This window comes from Pongo abelii, chromosome 1 (assembly GCF_028885655.2).
Source record: "Pongo abelii isolate AG06213 chromosome 1, NHGRI_mPonAbe1-v2.0_pri, whole genome shotgun sequence".
NCBI lineage: Eukaryota > Metazoa > Chordata > Mammalia > Primates > Hominidae > Pongo > Pongo abelii.
The window spans coordinates 44,667,388-44,692,281 of NC_071985.2; the positions used below are offsets into that span (position 1 = coordinate 44,667,388).

The 24,894-nt window shown below is 46.5% G+C and overlaps 1 protein-coding gene across 20 annotated transcripts in view; it reads right to left on the reverse strand.

Annotated features, from left to right (window-relative positions):
- NFASC (neurofascin) overlaps positions 1–24,894 on the reverse strand; it is a 188,093-nt gene that overhangs the window by 155,950 nt on the left and 7,249 nt on the right. The window lies entirely within an intron of this gene.

The following is a 24,894-nucleotide window of genomic DNA, read 5'->3' on the forward strand; positions in this document are numbered from 1 at the left end:
GATCCATGCTACAATGTGGATAAACCTTGAAGACATGATACTAAGTCCACAAAAAGCCATATATTGTATGATTCCACTGATATGAAGTGTCCAGAATAGGCAAGTCTATAGAGAAAAAACTGATTAATGGTTGCCAGGGGCTAAGGGGAAGGAAGAATGGGGAGTGACCACTTCATGGGTAGAGGGTTTCCTTTTGGGGTAATAAAAGTCTTAAGGAATTAGATAGTGGTGGTGGTTGCACAGCATTGTAAATGTACTAAATGCCACTGAATTGCATACTTTAAAATGGTTAAAATGGTAAATTTTAACCAATTTTATGTGAAGTGTATTTTACCTTTTTCCCCAAAGAAAAAAGAAGTGGGCAGAATTTCTGTGCTAAATTCTGCTAGGAGTGCTCTGGTATGGGAGAGCAGCAGCTGCTGGCTCTGGTTGGCAGCTCTCACAGGCAGCAGTGTTGAGACCCTCACAGGTGGCAGACAAGTGAGGGTGGCACAGGGGACACTGGCCCATACTCCAGTGACAGTCAGCCCATGTGCCCTGACCTTTCACCACACCAAAACTTATCAGGCCTTTCATAAATGCTTTTTGATGAGGATTAGAAAGAGGCATGTTGGAAAATGATCCCCTGCAGGGAGAAGCAGGAACAGTTCCTGAGATAAGCCAGAGGAAGACATTTCCAATACAGCTAGTTTTCTTGGTGACTCTAATCTCTGCCTGCAGTATCATGGCCATCTGATTACAACATCACTGCTATCTCTTCTGGGCCATCAGGGTGTGAGCCTGTAGGCTGGGAAGGAGCTGTCCCTTCCCTGAAGATAAGGCTCTTTTCTCCACTGGCAGCTGCTTGTCATGAGGGCAGCCCACGCCACACTCTTCTGCCGGGTAACCCCTCCCTTTCTTCCCTGATCCCAAAGGATGCTCACAGATGCTCCACGGCTATATCTGCACCCCCAGCTCAAGGCTTTATTAGGAAACCAACACACCAGGAAGGCAGCTGAGTTTGGTCTCCAACTGCCCAGCCCCCTTGGCAGCCTCCAGCTTAGGGGTATGTTTTCCTAATCTTTGTGCATGAGGATTTACAAACTCAGAGAAAAGACAAGACCCTTAGCAGCAATTACAAGACTAATAACCTTAAGTCTTAAATGGTTATTTTAGGCCCAGATCCCTTATTAGTTGTGACAGCCAGTAAATCAGGGGAGCAGTGAATTTTAATGTGCATAAAAAACAACTTTAAATATTCAATGGATTCCTTCAGTGCAGCTGTGGGACCCAAGACCCAGCTTCTGGGAAATATTGGTTTAGAGACCCAAGACCCAGTTGTTGTCTCAGACATCCTTCAGACCTGTCTCATGTTTTCCACAACATAGCACAGATAATTTACTGGGCACCCACTATGTGGCACTAAGGACAAAATCCCTGCCATGGAGCTTAGAGTATAGTGAGGTACACAGACTTTCTGGTTGGCCATATGCTCCTGGCATCTTCCTATCCGCTGAGGCCAGGAGGAAGAGATGAAGGACCAACTGCTGTGGCCAATGATGAGTAGTCCCAAGGATGGTCCCATCTAGGGGCTAAGGTGGGAGAAGACCCTGCCCGGCTGCCTGGCTTGGGGGATCTCTCTGAGGACAGAAGCACCTGGCACAGTGAGCAGAGTATGGTTAGAAGTCAGTGCATTCGCCGAGGTGGGGGGATCACCTGAGGTCAGGAGTTCAAGACCAGCCTGGCCAACACGGCGAAACCTCATCTCTACTAAAAATACAAAAATTAGCCAGGCGTGGTGGCATGCGCCTGTAATCCCAGCTACCCAAGAGGCTGAAGTAGGAGAATCGCTGGCACCCGGGAGGCAGAGGCTGCAGTGAGCTGAGACTGCGTCACTGCACTCCAGCCTGGGTGACAGAGCAAGACTCTGTCTCAAAAAAAAAAAAAAAAAAAAAAAATGTCAGTGCATTCAACTGAATAGCGGAGGGCAAGAGACAGGTGGTAAAACCGGCTGTGAGATAAAGGAGTGCCCCATGTGCTTCCACTAAATCAAGATGCCTGGTGGTGGGGAATCAGTGAGATGGCCCCTCACTGGGGTCTTTCCAGAAAGAAGAGTCAGGGTTACGACCCTGGTGGGGGAAGGAGCTGCTATGGCTGTTGGGAGCCCCAGAGCTCCTACACAGAGCAGGTGCAGGCAGTCTCCACTCCGCAAAAAGGCTCCTGAGACAGTCAAGGAAAATGATGAGGAAGGGAAGAGGCAAGAGAAAGCAGGGAAGGCAGGAGGGAGAGCGGAGGGAGTGAGGAGAGGGGACTCCAGAGGAGTCCCTGCTGGAGCTGCCTGTTGCCATGACAACGCCCTCCTGCCTAGTATCCAGGAATAAATTATTGATCACGGACACTGCTTCTCCCGCCTCCCCGAAGTCCCCAGCGCCCTCTTCGTTGCCATCATGACTCTCTTCCCCTCCACCTGTTCTGTATTTGCTTGGATGAGTCACTCAGACCAAAACAGGAGCCCAGAGGAACCACAAGGCCTCCCCAGATGCCCTTCCCCCTCCCTTATTATTATGCATATTTGGTGTTCTATCCCGATATGGGTGCAGGATGTGACTGAGCAGTATTTGGAGACAGGACCTTTAAAGAGGTAATTAAGGTAAAAGGAGCTCACATGGGTAGGCCTTAATCCAATATGACTGGTATCCTTATAAGAAGAGGAGATTAGGCCGGCCGCGGTGGCTCACACCTATAATCCCAGCACTTTGGGAGGCTGAGGCAGGTGGATCACCTGAGGTCAGGAGTTCAAAACCAGCCTGGCCAGCATGGTGAAACCCATCTCTACTAAAAATACAAAAATTAGCTGGGGGTTATGGCAGGCGCCTGTAATCCTAGCTACTTGGGAGGCTGAGACAGGAGAATTGCTTGAACCTGGGAGGCAGAGGCCGTAGTGAGCTGAGATCGCGCCATTGCAATCCAGCCTGGGTGACAAGAGTGAAACTCCATCTCAAAAAAAAAAAAAAAAAAAAAGGAGATTAGGACACAGACACTTGCAGAGGGAGGACCACATGGAGACGCAGGGAGAAGTGGCCATCTGCAGCCAAGTAGAGAACCCTGCAAAAGAAACCAACCCTGTCAACACCTTGATCTCAGGCTTCCAGCTTCCAGAATTGTGGGGAAATAAGTTTCTGTTGCTGAAGCCACCAGGGTTGTGGTACTTTGTTTTGTCAGCCCTAGCAAACAAAAACACCACCCTAGTAGCAATGTACACCCTTTCAAGCCAGCTGACATTTTGGGGCACCCAAGCAGGACTGAAAACATCCCAGCAGCAGGATCAGCAGACTTTGAGATCCCATGTGGTCACACAATGGGCTTCTGGGGGCTGCGACAGGGGAGACAGAGGGCACTCGAGGGGCAGGCAGGACAGCCCAGCCCAGAAACCAGCCAACTGACCTGCTGCTAGGCAGGCAGGGGCACGCCGTGCAGGAAACTGCATATATTTTGGGTTTCTCTGCTCCGACGACCATCACAGCAGGATATTCCAACTTCTAGAATTTCAGTCTCCCAACCTAAGAGAAGACAGGGCTGACGACGCCAGAGCGAGTATGGGAGCAGAATCGAGAAGCAGCCAAGGCTCCTGGCCCAAGCTGGGTGGGATTTTGGGCCCACTTTGAGGAAAAGGTGGCACCTGCTGTGCTGAGTTCAGTGTGTAAAATTGTAAGGGGTCATCTTCCAGTCAAAAGACAAGCACTAGCAAGGAAGAGGAGGGGAAACTGAGCCCTCATGCACTGCTGGTGGGAACATAACATGGTGCAGCCTCTGGAAAACAGCTTGGCATTTCCTCCACAAGCTAAACACAGAATTACCACATGACCCTGCAATTCCATTCCTAGGTATATATATGCCCCAAAGAATTGAAAGCAGGTACTCAAATAAGCACATGTACTTACATGTTCATAGCAGCACTATGCATAATAGCAGAAAGGTGGAAACAGTCCAAAAATCTATTTGCAGGTGAATGGAGAAACAAATCCTGGTATATACATATAAGGGAATATTATTCAGCCATAAAAAGGGATGTAGTACTGACGCATGCTGCAATGTAGATGAACCTTGAAAACATTAGTGAAAACTAAGTGAAAGAAGCCAGCTATAGAAGGCGACATATTGTATGATTTCTTTAATATGAAATATCCAGAAGAGGCGAATTTATACTGACAGAAAGCAGATTAGTGATGGCCAGGGGATAGGAAGAGGGAGAATGGGGAACGACTTTTCAATGGGTATGGGGTGATCTTCTGGGATGTTGAAAAAGTTTCGAAACTAGAGAGAGGAGATAGTTGCACAATATTGTGAATCTGCTAAATGTCACTAAATCGTTCACTTGAAAATTATTAATTTTATGTCATGCAAATTTTACCTCAATAAATTATTTTTAAAATTTAGACATTAGGTACATGGGGGATCATTCTAGTTTCTTTTTTACATATGTTTGGCAGACGTTTCTTCACACAGCCACACACACACACACACACACACACCTGTTCTGCATCTCTCCTTGGCACTTTTGTGACCAACTCCATCAGAACTGACCTTCTCCCTGTCCACCACCCTCACTGATGTCCCAAAGTGTAGCTTCATTTAGGAAGCTTTGTCTGCAACAGCTCACAATGGCTCTCCCATCTGTCTGTATATTCACTTTCCCCACCCTGTTGCCCAGTACTCTTAGGGGTCTTCTTGGCCTTTTGAACTTGTTCTTCCAATTGGACTGCAAGCTCTCGAGGGCAAAGACCATACCTTTTCATTCTTTTTACAAGCAGGGAAGCAGGAGGGAACAGCAATTATGAGTCAAAAGGCCCTAGCCGTGGACTGGCGGTGTCACCAAGAGCAAGTTACTCTAATCTCTCTGAGCTTCAGCTTCCTCTTGTGTGAACTGAGGATAATGATAATAGTTGCTTCATAGGGTCATTGTAAGAGTTAATGAAACATATATAAAAGGTCCAACAGGATGGTCTTTCATAAATATTTTTCTTGTGCTTCTCCTCCCTGAAAGCTTTTCCTGCCCAATCCCAGTTACATGGTTTCCACTTTGGAGACCTCATTCAGTGGGTCTCAAAATATCTGCTGGATCTCTAGCTATGTCAACAAGCAGGGATTCTGGGTCTAAAACTCCTGCTTCTAGGAGCATGGAGGGCAGGTGGGACCACAGCAGCAAGGGTTGGAGGGTGAGGTCCAAGGCAATACTTTAGAATTGTGTCCCTGTTCTAAGGGTCCTTGTGTGAGGTAGCCCTGGCCTCTTCTCCTCCAGTCTCTTGGGTCCAACTGCGTTTGACTTGACCTCGGAATTCAGCCCTCACTCAGTGCCCCTCTGCTCAATAATACACCTTGCCCTGTGCTCAGAGGTCTCTTTACTATTCCTTCTCCCCATATCTCACCCACCCCATTCCCACCACAGTCTTTCCTAGGTCCTAATTTCTAAAGTCTTTTTTCATTTTTTCACCATGTATCAAAATATTATTGATCTTTTAAGGTCTAGCTTAAAGTCTGCCTTTTCCATAAAGCCTTCCCCAATGACTCCAGTCAACAGTGGCCTTTCTCCTTCCCAATCCCATTGCTGTCCCTTGGTTCCCAGTTATACAATCAGTTGTGTTTCAGCATGGAATAGTATTCTTAAGTCTTTTTCTGCATGGGTAAACCTTGCTTCCAAATTAAGATAATGCCCTTGAGGTAAAAGGCTAAGTCTCATCATACATATGCTCTATCTACACTAATGCAGCAGCTCTGATAGTGCGAAGAGCACTGTTGCTGGAGTCAGGTGCACTAACAGCAGATAGATGCTGGCTCTATCCCTCACTCACTGATGGAGCCTGAGTCTCAGGAGTCCTTGTGAGGGCTCCCAAGAGTACCTTGCAGTGCTGTCAGGAAGCTCTCCAATGCAAGTAAAAGAGCACTGTGACAATATAAGACACTATTAGCAAAGCACACACTCAATCACTGCGTGATGAGCTGGGTGAAGGTACCTTGTATACCACTCCCAAGTATCTCAGCTTCTCTGATGGTATTGGGTTTGGAGAAGCAGCTATTAGCCCAGAGTGAGGCCAGGAGAGGGCTCAGAGGAAAACTACTTCTTATCAAGGACTTGCCAGGGGACTGAACAGGGAACCCTGAAGAAGCAAAGATTAGGGCTTCTGGCTAAATAGACCCATCTACTGATGATCAGTGCCAAGTGAAAGGAGCAGAAAGTCCCCCAAGTCAGTGCTAAGTTGGCACTAAGTTGATGCTTTGTGTCCCAGAGATGAATGCCCTGGAGAGGGCTAACCAACTTGAAAGAACTCCAGAGTTGTTCATTCCCACAAGGATGGCAAAGTGAAAGGAGATGCTATCCTAAGGAGGCAGCAGCCAAAGGGTTAATCCCAGAGTCATGTGCACACCCACCTGTCCCAGGGTCTCCCCCCTCCTCAAACTGCAGCATCTGCTGGGAATCCATATGCTTTCCCTACTGCAGGTAATTAGGTCAGCTTAGAGGATTTACCAGGTCAGGAGGGTGGGGGAAGGCAATGCAACCGGGGTCTACTGTCTCATGCTAAGTTCCCAGGTGCCAGCTTCCTTACCGGCAAGACAGGCATTCATCTATTGGGTTAGGCATCAACCCAAAATGAAGGGGCCTGACGTGACAGAGATGGAAGTAGGTGAGGCTACTCCCACGCAGCCCCCAACTCGTGCATCCCCTTGATGAGCCCACTACCCAAGGAACAGAGCAAACAAGAGACATTGATAACTGGCCAAGAGTTTTGGCTCTTGCTGAGAGTCTATGAATAGGTCAGGCAAAAAGGCTGGTGGGTGGGGGTGGGGAATGGGCAGCCTAGTGGCAGTCAGTGAACAATTTAGCTATGAGATTATGCTAATGGCTACGTCTAGGTTTGTGAGACAGGCAGGAGGCTTTCTTGGAGCCCTTCCCAAGGAAGAGCAGAAAAGAAGCCAAGCAGAAGCCCCCACAATCAGCTCTCTTGTGGCCTGTCTCTTTCCTCCCCCTCTCTCCCCTACAGATGGGTTCCCCCTTGCCAGGAGAGACCCAGGGGTGTGCCTAGCTGGCCCCAATGGGAAGGAATAGCAGGCAGAAAGGGGGTGTTTTGAGAAACCCAGCTGAGAAACTCATTCACACCTTCACCATGGGGACTCCTTTCTCTCTCTCCAAGTGGGACAAGCCAAGAGCATCAGAGTCTTCTCTCAGTTCAGTGCAATATAGGGGGCTGGCATGGGTTTGGCACAATACCAAGAGATAGCAGCTGTGTGAACAGCTGTGTTTAGGACACATGCACATATACCCAACAAAGGTCTCCCCAGATAGGAATAGAACACAAAGCACTGGCTCCAGGTTATAAACCCTATGTTTCAGTTGGCTTCCGCTTAACTACACCTCAAAGTACTACAGGAGCCAGTGACTAAGCCCTAGGTAAAAAGAGATGCAGAAAGAAGGCTCTAGGCTGCGGCTCTGGGAAGCCAGTCAAGTCTAAATGGGAGATATGGGGGACACACATACACACAGAGGAAATAACCAAAGTTGAAGAGGATTAACATACAAAAATATGAGCTAATGTGATTACAGGGAACTAAAAGCAATCCTCAATTATCTGCAGCAAATGTTCAGGTCTGGGACAGCTTCTTTCTGAGCCTGAACACATTCTAGGCTAGCCACTTCTAATATGGACTCCAAGTATATTAAAATATTTTTTTCAGCCTCGACTAAATAAAAATTAGGAAGGATAATCTGTGTTTTAGAAATGACATCCAGTAGATCATTCCTAAACCAAATGGGGGTTGTAGATTATCTGGGGTTTGGGCTTTCCACAGCATTGCTTCCCATCTGTTAGTGGGGTCATAAAAGTATCAAGCCAGGCTGGGAGGAGGTGGCATGGGAACACTGTCTATTGACAAGGCAGTAGATGCTGTGGGCTAGGCAAGGCCCCAGGTGTGTCTTGAATTCAAGTCCATGGGACTTGCCTCCAGACCAGACCATCAGCCTCTCTTTCAAAGGTCACTGCCCCGCCCCCAAAACATGTACCTAAAATTCTCATGTCACTGAAGACACACAAGCCAGCTCACCCAGATGAGGCAAGCCCAGGAGGCTGGTGAGAGCTCCATGGTGCCACAGCAGTACCCCCGGAGTCCCAGGACCAGGCCCTGAGCTCACCCATCTATGGACTGAATTTTGCCAAAGATAACTCTTAGCTGGTAGGAGAGGATGGAAGGGAATACTGCCCATGTGGCCATGCTCATTTCTGAGCCTCAGGCAGGCTCCAGCCATGAAGGCCCAAACAGAGGCCATTGTCCCAGGCATGGGTCAACCAGCCTCTGCTTAAACACATCCTAAGATGCAGCGCTTACTTCTCACAAGGGTTCTCACTCCACTTTCTGTTTTGTTTTTTTTTTCAGACAGAGTTTCCCTCTGTCACCCAGGTTGGAGTGCCGTGGCGCGATCTCAGCTCACTGCCACCTCTGTCTCCCAGGTTCCAGAGATTCTCCTGCCTCAGCTTCTCAAGTAGCTGGCACTACAGGCACGTGCCACCACGCTCAGCTAATTTTTTGTATTTGTAGTAGAGATGGGGCTTCGCCATTTTGGCCAGGCTGGTCTTGAACTCCTGACCTCAGGTGATCCACCCATCTCAGCCTCCCAAAGTGCTGGGATTACAGGCATGAACCATCAAACCCAGTCTTACTCCACTTTCTATTTGGGGGCAGCTCTAATGGGATCAGATGATCGTTAATGCTCCTTCCAATTCTAAGATCCAGTGATTCCCATGGTTAGAAAGTTCTTGGATAAACTGGACAGAAAGCTGCTCTTTGGTTTTAGTTCTGCTATCTAGACTCTCAAAGACTGTGTCTAATCCTGTTTCCAATAACAATCCTAGGGCATGGGTGGCACATTACATCCCTCACTCCTAGCAAACTACTATACTCGCCTGTTCTTCATGATTTTCAGACCCTGTACCATCTTAGAATTCCAGAGCATCAAAGCCAGAATCCTGGAGATTGTTCTCTCTAATCCTTTCATCTTTTTTATCTTGTGATCACCCCAAGGGAATTTTAGAATATTTGGTTAATGTTTGTTATTTTAAGTTTTAAAATATGTAATTTTAGATCAGCTTACTATGAAAATTTTTTATAAAGTGTAGTTTTAACACAATATTTAATGTTGATTATTATATGCATGAAGGCAAATTTCAACTTTATCCCCATTTAGCAATGGCACATACTGTTCAATTTATTTCAGATTAACTAGATAAGAAAAGCATGATTTGACCTGGTGCAGTGGCTCATGCCTGTAATTCCAGTGCTTTGGGAGGCCGAGGTGGGCAGATCACTTGAGGTCAGGAGTTCGAGACCAGCCTGGCCAACATGGTAAAACCCCATCTCCATTAAAAACACAAAAATTGGCTGGGCATGGTGGCATGCACCTGTAGTCCCAGCTACTCCGGAGGCTGAGGCATGAGAATCGCTTGAGTCAGGATCATGCCACTGCACTTCAGCCTGGGTGACAAAGTGAGATTCCGTCTCAAAAAAAGAAAAAAAAAAAAAGAAAAGCATGATTTGTTAACACATTTTTAGATGTCATATTACATCAGGCTTGGGGGTCAAATTATATTACAATAATTTCATCAAATGTTAAGGTTTAAAATAGTTGAAAGCTGCTCTCACATGCTGAAGTTGGAAATTCATACACTTGGTACTTTGTCAGTTTTAAATTTTGCTTCTAAAAAAGAGAAGCTTTCAGACTGATTTACATGCACTTCTTTGTTGTAGATAGTGTTTATTCCCAGTAAATGAAAATCCACTTCAGATATAATTATCACTTTTTTTTTAGTACTGAAACATCTTGATGTGTCATGTAAAAATTCTGGTGAAATGAATACAATCTGGTAGCCATCATCTTCAGACAAATTTGTAGAATTATTATTATTATTGTGCTCCTCATTAACTCTATGAAGTTCCATATGTTTCCTGGTTCATTACGGATAAAATAAACAATAGACTAAGAAGAAAAGCAAATTAAAACTATGAGGGCAAAACCACTGTATTAGTCCATTCTCACACTGCTATAAAGAACTATCTGAGACTAGGTGATTTATGAAGAAAGAGGTTTAATTGACTCACAGTTCCACAGGCTGTACAGAAGCATGGCTGGGAGGCCTCAGGAAACTTACAATCATGGCGGAAGGTGAACAGGAAGCAAGCACGTCTTACCACGGCGGAGCAGGAGACAGAGCACGCAAAGGGGTAAGTGCCATACACTTTTAAACCACCAGATCTCGTGAGAACTCACTCATTATCACAAGAATAGCAAGGGGGAAGTCTGTGTCCATGATTCAATCATCTCCCACCAGGCCCCTCCTCTGACACCCGGGGATCACAATTTGAGATGAGATTTAGGTGGAGACACACAGCCAAGCTTTATCAACCACCACTGCAGCTGGCAGTGTTCAGCAGATAACAAGACACCTGAGAGGTGGAGGCATGAGAGGCATCTTGCCTCCTCTAGCTCCTCACACCTTATACACCAGGAGAGTCCGGTCTGTTCCATATTAAGGAAGAAAACATGGGACAAGGTACTAAATAAATGATTAAAAATTGAAGCCAAGACAGCTGCCATTACAAGCTATTTGAAAGCCCCCAGAGTTGTAAAATCTCAGGCTGGGAAAGGAGTTCTGTTCACCATCACTTCACTCATTGCCTCACTGAATTTTCTAATGAAGAAACTGAGGCCTAGAGAGGTCACCTGGGGTCACCCATTAAGTCAGAGCAGAGCAAGGATTAGTATCCAGTCTCCTTACTCCAAGTCCTCTCTTCTCACTGTGTGCCCCTCAGGAGAAGGTTCCAGAGCCCACTGCAGGAAACGGCAGTGCCAAGGGATTGAACAGGAAGAGATGTTCCTATGCCCTGTTTGTCTAGGTATCCTCACAGCGCCAGACACAGCTCTTTTTCCACAGAAGGTACTTAATCAGTAAACGCTATTGGATACATACATGGATGAATGACCAAACATCATAAAAGAGAGACCACAGCAGGGTTAGGATTGGGACTCCTGGCCCTCAGAGGCCTGCTGTGCCTGCTCTTGCCTGCTTTCCAGAGTTGAGACAATTTCAATCTTGGGAAGGCAGTCGCTTACCACCCAACTGCGGGCGGATGGGGGATGGATGACGAGAACCAGGGGGATGGATGACGAGAACATCATGTGGTTAGAGCACTGGGCTGCAGACCTGGGTTTGGTTCCAGCTCTGAAACCAAATAGTATTAAGCTCCCTACTGAGTTCTTTCCCTCAGGCTCCCACTTGCAAAATGAGGGAATTGGACTAGTGGCTCTCCAAGTATGGTCCCTGGACCAGCAGCATCAGCAGAACCTGTGAACCTGTCAAAAACACACATTCTTGACCCCTACCCCATACCTATTGCCTCAGAAACTGTGTGGGCGGGGCCCAGCAATCCATGTTCTAACAACCCCCCACCTCCCCACCAGTGCCTCAAGATGCAGGCTAAAGCATGAGAACCACAGAAGAGACTGTTTTTAACGTCTCTTGAAGTTCTGACAGTTTCTATCCCAGCCTGGATAAGGAGATGATGGTGACCTTGATGGTGATGGTATTCGCTAACACAAGGTTCTCAAAATGTGCCAAGCACTCTTGTGAGCACTTCACATAAAATAACTCAAGGCCCCAGCAGAAGCCAGTTTTGGTAGGGAGGCTCAGACACACATGGTTGAGGCTGCTAAGTCCACGAATGGGGCCACATCTTCCCATTCAGGGCTCCCACCCTCTGGCTTTGATCACAAGCCCCAAAGGGAGGCCTAAGAAGCAGACTGAAGGTAGACACCAATCTATTAATAGAGGTGTGTGAGCACACAGAATTCACTTAGGCCAACTGGTGTCCCCAGGGACAGGCCTGCCTCCAAGCCCTAGGAATCTCATTCCACATGTCAAACTTGACTTTTGTATTTTGAACAAAGCAGGCTGTTCAATAAATAATGGCCTCTGCGGTATTATCGCAGATTATTTAACTTATTAACAGCTGGGCTGGGGTGATCATGAACGCTTTGCTTCTAAGCTGCAGGTGAAGATCAGAAGCTGGGTTGTAGCCAGGAAACATCCTGAGAAGAGGGCAACGAGCCCTCCATGACCCCTGTCCTTATTTGCTCTGTTCCCAACAGCCAGATTCTAGCAACAACTCTCAAATTAGAAGACCAACAGAAAAAGTACACATAAAGTATTAATGGTTGTTATTCCCAAGCAACTGGGGTTTTTTGATTGTCACTTTTCAAAGTTTATGATTTTTACCTTTATAATCAGACAAATAACATTTAAAAAGTAGAAAGTATAAATCTGTGTACTTTACTGTATGTCTCACTTTAATAAAATTTGCACTGGGTGTGGTGGCTCATGCCTGTAATCACAACACTTTGGGAAGCCAAGGCAGGAGGTTCGCTTGAACCCAGGTGTTTGAGACCAGCCTGAGCAATATAGGGAGATCCCGTCTCTAAAAAATAAATAATTAGCTAAACATGGTGGCACATGCCTGTGGTCCTAGCTACTCAGGAGGCTGAGGTGAGAGGATCACTTAACCGGGGAGGTTAATTACAGTGAGCTATAATTGTGCCACTGCACTCCAGCCTGGGTGACAGAGCAAGATCCTGTTTCAAAAAATACAAAATTGCCAAAAGTGATGACAAAGGGGACTGCATCCAACTCACTGGGCCTTACCAACTGAGCACCTGCTAAGAGGCAGTGTCAGCTCCTGGACAGAGAATGGATGAGAGGGAAAGGACGGGTTCTCCAGGCTTCCCTCCTGGGGCCCTTCTAAGTCTCAGTGTTTCCTGCTGGGAAATGGGGGAATTATACTGTTTCCAGTACAAAGGGGTAATGGGAAGACAAAAGCAGAGCCAGAGGTGAGTCCCCTACTGCCACCCCATACTGCCCTCCACCCTCTCTTTGTATTCATCTTCTTATCAACACCATTAACTGTGACTAATGTCCTTGAACTCCTCTGACCTGGAGGGATCCTGTGAGCTTTCACTTCAGAATGGGACAAACAGAGGAACTGAATAATACTCCCCTCACCACTCACGCCCACCACTCATGGGAAAAGAAGTAAAATATCAAGTGGTCTGCCTCCAAACAGAGATGGCAGTGGATCCAACACAGGGCCAAGGAGGAGCCACTTTTAACCCACTGGGTTTGTGGAATTTTCTGGGGAAAAAAGGTAGATGAGGGGGAGTGGCAGGAGAGAATCAAGTCCTCTGCAACCCCCTGACTTCCCAAATGCATAGCCAATGAGTGAGCAGACATAAAGGAAAAGAGGCTGGTAGCCTTGGGAAAGAGCCAGGAGGAGTCTCTGCAGCCAGAGCAAGTCGGCAGCCCCAAGGTAAGAAAAGAAGTAGACCTGGCCTTCCTTCCTCACTCTGTCTCACATAGGCAGCCTAGGTAGGCAGGTGGAGGGGCATGGGGAAGCAAACGTATCCTACAAATAGATCAGGGCTAGAGAACCCTGGGCTACCAGATGGGAAGGTAGCCCTGTGCTTCACTTCCTTGCCTGGAAAACAGGGCAGCTGAAAAAATGTCGTAAATAGAATGTGGAGTGAGATAGTATATATTTAAAGCACTTAGGACATTGTCTAGCACATAGTAAGCTTTGAATATCTGGTAGCTGCCATTATTTTAACTTAACTATTATTATTACTACTGTTGCTGCTGCTATGACAATAGCCAGGATGGGGTAGTCACAGGCCACTCACACTTAGACCCTATGACCGCCCATGTGTCCTCCCACTGGTGGTTAAGGCAAATAACCGTGGTCAACTTATACACATCTGAGTTCTCTCAACCCAAAACCAGGCCCCCAGTGGAGACAGAAATCTCCTACCTTTTCAGGAGGCTTAACACCTTCTTTTCTCCCTCTTCTCCTACACACCACACACACGCACACACACACACACACGGACACTCACACACACGCATACACACAGACAGGCAGCAGTCTTCCGTTAGCACCACTGAGATTCTAGGGTAGACTGGGGCAAAAGTTGAGCAAGTGCCAGCTGCCCAGCTGTGGCTGAATATAGGACTCAGGGCAGCCTCCACAAAACAAATAATGAACAAGCAAGCTAGCCAGCAGCCACACAGCCAGTGGTGATGCAAGAAGACAATGGGCTCTTCCCAGGCTTGGCCACCAAGTCCCGTGGCTGTTGAGACCAGGGCTTGGAACCCTGCCACAGCTGGGAGGGTGCAGTGATGGTCACATGGTTCTCTGTGCCAGGGCTGCTTGATCTGGAAGAGGTCTTAAATTAGGTGGATTACCCTCCATCCCCCACCTAGGAATCCAGAGCTTACCTCAGGCTAGACACCAGCTGAGACCTGGGTCACAGAGGCCCAGGAGAGAACTAGGCTAGAGATCCACAGGCCAAAGTCAGGAGATGGCTACCGTGGCATGGCCCCACCCTAATTCATGCCGCACTCTCGAATGGCCACCATTAGTTTCCCCATCTCTATGGAGGAAATAATATATTGGCTTAGTGTATTAACCTGGTGGAACAAGGGCATAAGGATACAATTAGATCACAGGAAAATGGCTTACTATGAGAAATGGATTCCAATTCCCTACTCTGAAACATAACACCTCACTTCTACCTGTTTTGTTGACTAATCTTCTTGTGTCAGTCTCCTTACCCTCCCTGGCCCTCTTTTTTTTTTTTTTTGTATAGACAGGGTCTCACTTCTCACTGTCTTGCTCCGGCTGGCCTCAAACTCCTGGGCTCAAGCAATCCTCCCACCTCAGCCTCCCAAAATGCTGGGATTACAGGTATGAGCCATGGCACCCAGCCACGGGCCTTATTTTTAAATCAGAAGTCATCCCTTCCTCCTTCCATCCTTTGTCCCTGTAGGTGTGGCCAGCACGAAGGCAATTAGGGCTTGAGGATAACTGGACTGTCCATTTCTTCTGAATTCCAGCCCCTCTCCCATGGAGACATAACCTCATGAGCTTATTGGGAGCAAGAGTCAGAGGTCTCAGCCTATCACACAGGCTGGTGTGCAGTGGTGCAATCATAGCTCACTGTGACCTGAAACTTCTGGGCTCAAGTGACCCTCCTGCCTCAGCCTCCCAAGTAACTAGGACTATAGGTGCGCCACCACGCGTAGCTGATTTTTAAAAAATTTTTGTAGAAATGGCGTTTCGCTATGCTGCCCAGGTTGGTCTCAAATTCCTGGCCTCAAGGGATCCTCCTGACTGGGCCTCCCAAAGTGCTGGGATTATAGGTGTAAACCACCATGCCTGGCCAGAGCTCCATCTTTCAAGGTTCCACCCCATATCTCTTCCTTTAAGTCTTTCTAGGTACCACAGATTAAAATAAAATGCCCTCTCCCTTTCCTAAACTCCAGGAGCTCCTGTGGTCTGAACCAGCCATTTGCAGTTGTCCTTTATTTTATTATTATTATTATTTTTTGAGACGGAGTCTCGCTCTGTCGCCCAGGCTGGAGTGCAGTGGCGCAATCTCAGCTCACTTCAACCTCCGCCTCCCAGGTTCAAGCAATTCTCCTGCCTCAGCCTCCCAAGTAGCTGGGATTACAAGTGCTCACCATCACGCCCGGCTATTTTTTTTTTTTGTATTTTAGTAGAGACGGGGTTTCACCATGTTGGCCAGGCTGGTTTTGAATTCCTGACTAACAGAGCAGGAGCACCGTCATCTTGGACATACATCCCCACTTTAAGTTCCAGCTCCCTTTCTAGCCTCATGCTTTCAAGGAAAACATTTCTCTTCTAACTACAAGCAGCCAGAAAGAGCGGACAGTAAAACACAGATAAGACAGCTCAGGCACAGAGGGAAGTAGGGGGAAAGTCCCTTGGGTAACTACCAAACTTCACCCTCATACAATGGGCCCCAGTAAAACAGTGGGCCTTAATAAACACATTCCTTTCTCTTCAGGTGCACTAAGATAGGGAAGCTAAAAGCAGACTCGGGGATATGCCTGCGCCTACAGAAAGATGTATGGGAACAGACACACAACTCTCCCTCCCAAATAAGCACAACAAAGAGGCACAGAAGCAGTCCAAGCCTCTGATAAACTCTCCCACCTAGAATCCTTAAAAACTCTTAGTCTGTAAGAGAGTGTGGCTCTGACCTAACTCAGCCAGCTGCCCCTCTCAAGTTTATTTAAAATAAACCTGTCCCTGTTGACTGAAAAGCCATCCTTCTTGTTTCTCTCCTCTTTCTTTAATTCTTACACTGACCCCAAGTGATCTGCCTGCCTCAGCCTCCCAAAGTGCTGGGATTACAGGCATGAGCCACCGCGCCCGGCCTGCAGTTGTCCTTTAGTACCTGTGTAGTTATCTTTACCATGCATGGATGCCTGGCGTACTTTCTCTACTGGAATACAAGGGTTTTTTAGGCAAAAACTGCCTCTTTGTCTCCACTGTAATACCCACAGTATCTAGCATACAATTGAGCACTTATCTGAGGCTCAAAAACATTTTATGGTTGCTCACCAAAGCCATCAGGTGTACTTGAATAAGGCAGAGCATGAAGCTACCCTCAGGAAGGGAAGTGGGGCAAGAATACAACAGCTAACTTTCACAGGGCACTTCTAATTTGCCAGGCACTAGGCAAAGGGGTTAATGTGCATTACTTATTTTAATCCTAACAACCCATGAAGGGTAAGCCCTACTTAACTCTCCACTTTACAAATGAAAATTAGGGAAGATGTAAGTCATTTGCCGAAGATCACACAACTGGTGAACACACAGCCAAATGGAAACCCAGGCAGTGTGGTTCCAGGCCCTGGCTCTTGCTCCATATTCTATTTCCAAGACCAGATGCATGCACTCTGGCATTGGACAATGTCACCTTAGAGAAACAAACCTGGGGCTGGGCACGGTGGCTCATGCCTGTAATCCCAGCACTTTGGGAGGCCGAAGCGAGCGGATCACCTGAGATCGGGAGTTCAAGACCAGCCTGACCAATGTGGAGAAACCCCATCTCTACTAAAAACCCCCGTCTCTACTAATTTTGTAAAAATACAAAATTAGCTGGGCATAGTGGTGCATGCATGTAATCCCAGCTACTCGGGAGGCTGAGGCAGGAGAATTGCTTGAACCCAGGAGGCAGGGGTTGCAGTGAGGTGAGCCGAGATCATGCCATTGCACTTCAGCCTGGACAACAAGAGTGAAACTCTGTGAAAGAAAGAGAGAAAGAAAGAGAGAGAAAGGGAGAAAGGAAGGGAAGAAGGGAGGGAGGGAGGCAGGAAGGAAGGAAGGAAGGAAGGGAGGGAGGAAGGGAGGGAGGGAGGGAGAGAGAGAGACAGACCTGGAGAGGGAAGAAAGGGGAGAAGGCAGACAAATGATTTGGAGCAAAAACAGTCTGAGTGACACACAGAGAAATTAGTATAAGTAAAACTAGAAAAGTCAAAATAAGATCGGTGGATTGTATCAACATCAATATCCTGGTTGTGAGTGTAGTATGATTTTGCAAGATGTTACCACTGGGAGAAACTGCGTAAAGGCACATAGGATCTCTCTGTATTATTTCTTAAGTAGATTAACCATCTCAATAACATGTTCAATTAAAAAAGGAAATAGTCCCAGCAAGCACAATATCTTTAGCCACCGCTGAGTAGTCCTTGGCCTATATTGGTCTGTCCCCAACACACCAGCATCTGGGTAGACCCTGGATGATGTCACCAGCCTGCTGAGAAACAAAGGATTCTTGCTCTCAGAAGCCCCAGCTGCAACTTTTTATGGTGCCATATAAAAGCTCTCTCTTTATTTGTCAAGGTTTCAGGAACACAGAGGAATCATGGGATGTATTCAAAGAGGATTTTCCTACTCTGACTCAGAATGGAGCCAGCACTTGACCCAGCCCTGACCCACTCCCACATCAGCCTTCCAGGAGGGCCCAGCATACAGCATCCATTCCTTTAAGCCTCAGCTTCCCTCCACACCAATGGCAGACAACTCCCATCCCAGGTGTCTGAGCAAGGCAACACACTGATGGCCCTACTGCTGAGGGCAGCCAGATGGAGGAGGAAAGGAGGCATGATCCTGGGGGCCCACCAGCCAAACCCATCCAAGCCCCAGTAGTTCATGAAGCCCATCCATGTCCCAGGAGCCTACTAGGCTTCATGCTGATTCCTAAAATAAAAGGACAGGTTGTGCTGGAATAACCACAGGTCAGTGGGAATAAAAAGATTAAGCATTAAAACCCCAGGCCTCTGTGGTCAGATGGAGCATTTAATGGTGTTACACAGAATGGGCCAGGCTTCTGGGTGACAGGGGATTTGTTTTTGGCCCAGGCCTAACTGGAAGTTTCTATTCCAACCAGAGGAGCAACATACTGACCATGTACACTCAAAAATGGGAAAAAGAGTTTACAGACAGAGAAAGCTCTAGGGACACTCAAAGAGAAACAAGGAGGAGAAAGCCACAATGTAAAAGCAGGGACTTAGCAGAGAACAAATTGAAGCAATACAGTGCTTAAACCCTCTGTACTTTAAGTAAACTTTGAACAATTCATAAGCAAAGCTTAAGAAAGTTCTGGATGGTGTAAAACTGGCCCTGAAGAATTTCATGAAATACATAAGAGAAGAATCAGCCAAATTAGAAGATATAAAGAGAACAAATGTGGACCAGATACGCTTAGTCAGACCTCGGGGAGAAGCATTAGAAATGTATATTGGAAGCCCATTGCATGTCTGCAGTTCCTAGGTAGTCAGGCTTGAGTTTCCAGTCTGGTGAGCTATATATTGTTCTCTTTTCAGTGTGGGTTCAGTTAGCCTCAGCAAATACCTAATAAGGTCTTGAGATAAAGATCTACTCCAGGTATAGATGGATAAGCAGCTGGACTGGGGCTCCACCCGCTAACTGGTCAGACCATGCAAATCAACCCTCCCTATTTCCTTTTCTGAAGAGGTTAGCTAGAGTGACTTCTGCCAGGAAGTGCCCTTGCAATAGCATCACTGCAGAAGCCAAAGGGGTGGACAGGAGGAGAGCAGACATCAGGCCTCCTCTCAGTGCCAAACCTACTGGAGGAGAGGAGTCACCGACCCCTCAGGATGGGGGGACTGGCACCAGGTGATACAAACATTCTATTGACATCACACCTGGAAGTAAGATGGTTAGGGAAGGCTCATGGGGTTGTCCCCCTTGCATGTTCCCATTTTCTTTTAATACCGCAATCAAAAGTAAACCTGTAAGTGAAACAGACCAATGCTGGGTTCAATGGCTCTGTCAAGCAGAGAGAGGACAGTGGTGGCAGGTGGTGATTCTTCTATGGGGAAAATGTCACAGCCTCAGCCTCAGGGCCTCAGGAGCACTGAACAGTGGCTTTACGGTATGGTGTCAGCCAAGACTCACAAAGCACCCATGCTGTCAGATCCTAACATTCCGTAACAGAAGATTGGAGTCTCTGTGATACTCAGACTCTTATCTCACTAATTAATACAAGCAACAGCCAAACAAGGAGGCTTCTCAAACAAAGGGATCATCAACCTGTGCTGGAACCCAGAGTTTCCTGATGGGTAATGAGCTGGGATTAGGAGACTTTGGAATTAGACACACCCATGTGCTATGTGGGACAAGGTGGTTCCCTTTCTGAGCTTCCATTTTCTCAGTGTAATGGGAATAATAACATCCAATCAGGGTTGTGATGAGTCAATGAGATGACAAAGTCAAGCATCTAGGACAGTCGCTGATACAGAGTAGGTATCCAGTCAATTGCATGTCCCATAGCCTTCTTGTTATTCTGTAGATGCAGGCACACATAGTGAGACCCCAGAGGGTTGTTAGGACATGAGTCAGAGGGTTAACATTATAGCTTAGCCCTGCCACTTTGGAAACGAATTCTTATACAACCATTTATCTGTACAACACTAGCATTTACAGGACCACTTCTCTATGATTACTTAAATCATCCTATTAAGTGGGCATTAGTATCCTCATTTTACAACTGAGAAAATGAAAGCTAAGGAAGGTTGAACAGTTTGTGCTAGTCGCTTTAGCCCCAGCCTTCTGATCCCTAATTCAGTCTCTGCCCTCCCCACCACCGGAATAATCATCCATTTGGTACATATTTACTGAAAGTTGACTTAGTTCCAGGCACTGGACACCCACTTAGAGTTGCTATTCCAAGAGTAGAGCTAGCCTGCTCTAAGCCAGCTGCATTCTTTGATCCCTCATGGGTGATGGTGGATCTACAGGAGTGGTGGCCAGGGCAGCGGTAGTTGTGCAAGTGGTAGTCGTGGCACCAAGTGACAGAGCCCTTGGCATCATGTTGTAATCAACCGAACTAACCACCCACACATCAGAGAACTACTACTACTGTGGTGCAGGTGTTAGTAATATGCTGTAAGACATTCTCTGACCTCAAGCCACTTACAGTCTCTTGTTGTAAGGAAGATATAGCCACGTGAAAAGCACAGCAGAAGGAGGAGAAAAACTGTCCAGTGGTTCTCAGATTGGGCTACATGGTAGAACTACCTGGAAGGCCTTTACAATATCCCAGTACCTAGACCCAACCCTCAGAGATTGCAATTTCTTTGGCACAGGTTGGGTCTCAGGTATCAGCATATTGTAAGATCTCCCCAAGTGATGTTACCATGTTGGCAGGGTTGAGAACCCATGCATAGGGCCTTGTCCATCAAAGCGCAGTTTGCAGACGGGCAGTACTGGCATTACCTGGGACCTTGTTGGAAAAGCAGAATCTCAAACCCAGTCCAGACCTGCTGATTCTGTACCCGCATTTTAACAAGATCCCAGGTGATCTGTGTGCATATGGAGGACTGAGAAGCACTATGTGGATGATGGTGAAGGGCAGACTCCTCCCTGTGAGGCAGCCAGAGAAGTCCTTCCCCAATCCCAACTGGGATATGCAGCCCACCCACTCCCCACCAGGAAGGGCACACTCAAGACAGTAGAGCCAGGGGCCTGGGTGATCACGGGGAGCCACATTACCAAGCTCTGCTTCTCTTGCTCCTTCAGAGCTGCACCTGGGCCTGCATCCCGGGGATCCATGTGCCAGAGCTGATGGAGACCCATCAAATCTCTTCTGTGACTAAAAGGAAGTCTGAGAGCAAGGCTCTGTCACCATTTAAGTGACAAAAAGAAAAACAAGTTTCTTCCCTTTCCACAGCCCTCTTCCCCATTGTCCCTACCCTCTTCTAAGTGCTCTTCACCATGGAAGAGAAGAGGCGAGCTCAGGACAGCCCTACCTTGGTACAGCCCAGTGAGAGAGCAAGCTGCCTGACCAACCATAAAGGCAGCTCTGTCACTGCAGGCATGGAGGTGGCTGGTACCAGCTAAGCCATTCCCTCATGAAGGAGGGAATCCCTGAGAGGCCAGACAGGGACACACATGTAATCTGGCCCCTCCAGCACCCTGAACCCCACCCGCAGCTCTGGATCCCCGCTACTGCCTTTGTCTTTGTTTTTCCCTATCAGTTGTGTGTGTGTGTGTGTGCGTGTGTGGTGTGTGTTTCATACGTGCCTGCCTTTGCTCTCCCATTAGACTGGGAGCAACCATCTTCAGCTCCTCCTTTGTCAATGCCCGCAGTACTGAGCACAGAGACTTATGCTCAGCAGGGGCTCAATAAATATTATTTGTATTCATGTGCACACAGTTTCTAGGGGTCAAACCCACTGCTCCATGCTAACAAAGAGTGACTCACAAGCAGGTCTTTATTAGGGATTACTATGAGCACATTGAGATTCTATTGGTGAAAACAAGAAGACAATAAGAAATACCTTCAAAAAGCATGCATCCTGGTTTAGGAAATCAGACTTATACATAGCAAGCCTAAGACCAGAGACACAGGAAATCAAGCATGTTTATGGTAAGGTGAGGCAGGCCTATGGAGGCTGGCATGTGCCAACACTATGGAAATTTTCTGCTCCAGTCTTTTGACAGATTATTATTACCTACCTCTTGCTTGGCATTTGTAAGCATTTATCACCCTTTGATACTTCTAACACTCACTCTTCCTTGGGGCAAAAATGGCTCAGAAAAACAAAAACAAAACAGAAAAAGGCTCACCTGTACCCCCACCCTGGGCCATGTCCACTATACCAGACAAACGGGATGACTGTAAAGATACATAGAGTTGCAGTGGGAGATGGATCAGGACTGGGAACCTTTCTCTGCTGAGATGCCTGCAAACATCTGACACCACAGCACATTATTTGTACCCCACCCCACCTCACCCCATGGCCAGCTTTTCAGGGCCATAAACACCGCATAGCTTTCCCGTTCCAGGTTCCAAAAAGTCTTAGATCAGGTCCCTGAGACCCCAGACAGAATCCAAGGAGCCTTCCCTCTGCTTTTGAATGGAAAACTTTCTTGTTTTCTCATTATGAAAACAAGAAAGTCAGGGCAAAACTCACAGCCAGGCACAGACTTCAGTTTGGATTCAGCATGGGGCTTTCTCCAACAATTTGTCAAACTTACCCCCACTCAAAAGTCCACTTTAATCTAAGTCAAAGAGGCTTAGGTATGAGGATCAATAAGGAGAGGTAAGTGGCAAAAGTCAAAGATTCTGACTCTATAGAGCTGTGAAGTCTAATACAGTAGGCCCTAGCCACATGTAGCTATTTAAATTTAAATTTAATGTAATTCAAAATTCAATTCTTCAGTCATATTAGCCACATTTCAAGTGCTCATGTAATTGGTGGCTTAATTATGTTAGACTGTGCCGATACAAAACATTTCCAACATCAAAGAAAGTTCTATTGGACAGCGTTAATATAAAGCATTCAGATGTTTCATTTGAAGTAATGAGTAGGGTGTTCTGGGAAGTTCTGCTGCTCTCCCCTGGTTTGCTGGGGAGGCTTTAGGTGTTCCGTGGAATGTTGAATAGAGGGTGTGCATTTTCATAAGGAAAGAAGCAATGTGCTGGAATTCTCATGTAAACACAAAAGTTCTAAGGCAAAACTTACAAGGCTACAAATTGGGCCATCTTAGCATGTATACGTGGACACACAGTCTCTCCATACTTTTGCTTTCATCACAAGGACTATGAAGTCAGATACCGTAACTATTTTACCGACAAAAAGCCCACATGCTGCCTAGTCCTAGGCAGAATCGTTCTCCAGATCCACTTGGCTGGTTGTAAGCATTCCCCGACTTTACTTTCCAGTGCAGCATCACTCAAGAGAAAAATCTCTCAGGTCAGGTCAGCACTCTGGACAGCGACAAGCTCCTTCCCAGCGTATTTCAGCACTCCCCTCTGCCCCAAACACCCTTCAGAAGGAACTATCCCCTCAGAAACCACCAGGTGCCTGGGAAGGGACTTCCCACCCACTTCTTCTGACACCACAATCTTGTTGTCTTCAGAGCAAGAGAGTGTTCAGCTATGAAGCTTCAAATACTCCTCACCAACTCCAAAAAAATTCACTCCTCAGTTAGCAAGCCAAGGTTCGCTACAGTCTGGCCCCAGACCGCTTCTTCCACTGCTGCAGCCTGGCCAATTCACCATGCCTGACCACACTAGCTGTTTCCCTCTTCTATCCCTTTGAGTGGGCACTCCTTTCCCCACTAGAAATGCCATTTTCTTATTTTTGCCTATTCAGGTCCTACCCATCTCTAGAGGCCCAAGCCAACCCCCACTTCTCTTCAGAACCTTCCCCAAAGAATTTAATCTACACTGATTTCCTCTGTTCTCTGATAACCCAAAGCACTTCTAGTTTAGATTGTGCTTCAGAAACTTAATTACCTATCAATCATCTTGTATCATTACCAGGTTCATATGTGGGTTTTGCCAGAACTAGCTTTTGCCAGCAACCAGCCATGCAGCCACAAGTCAGTCATGCCACACTTCTGAGTCTTCATTTCTTGATTAGCAAAATAACCATCTTGAACTAAAACATTTCTAACATTTTTTAAGTTGATGTTTCTCTCAGAACAAGTTTCCACCTAGAAGAGTGCAATGCACATAGCAGGGTCTCCAAATAATAACTGCAAATGCAATGAATATCTTATAAAAACAAAACCAGGGCACATCCCAGGGCTGAGACCAGCCACAGAATCCTGGTTTAGCTCCCAATGTGGATGACAAAGGCTTCAATTCCACTCAGTGTGTGATGATAATCGGAAAGATATCTAGTTTCTGCCCTTACCTACGTCAGCATAGAAATATCATCTATGGCCTTGGAGGCATTTTCCTCCATAAAGGCATTCACCTCCAACATGTGGAAAAATACCACACAATGGGTATTATAACAATGGCAGTGACAACGTCTTGCATATAAATTTATCTTATATAGGTCAGTCAACACCTGACAGAAATGTACTAACTTCATTTACTAATTACATACAAGCCCAGACAGACTAGGAAAAGTAACAAGAAGCATAAACATTGGTGGTGCCCCCAAATAAAACTCTGGCTGGTCTCATGAGTCAAGATGTTCCAAGAATTAGGTGGCAGAGAGACAGACTTAAAATTTTACCTCAATATTACACCTCCTGTCAAAATGATAGATAGCTATAATACCTCCTCATAATTAACATCCTGTTATTCTCAAATAATTGGCTTATGGTCAACACACAGTAAGATTTAGGGGAGATTCTTCCACCTTTGAACAAGAAAAAAGGCCTAGAAATATTTAATGACTTTTACCCTGCAAATAAAGATAAAACTAGAACCAGACCTAGTTGGAATAATTCTTCTAACATAGGCACCACACACACACACACGCACACACAGACATACACGCACACACATATCCAAATACACAACTCAGAGAATTCTTAGTAATATAAAGAAAAGAGTGATGAAATTCTCTGACCCTGAAATTGGAGCTTTCACCAAATAGTTGTTTAAAATGTTACTGCCAAAGCAAATTGGCCAGCATCAGTAAAGAAAAAGGGAATTTTCATCACTGAGAAAAGTTCTTGGAATCG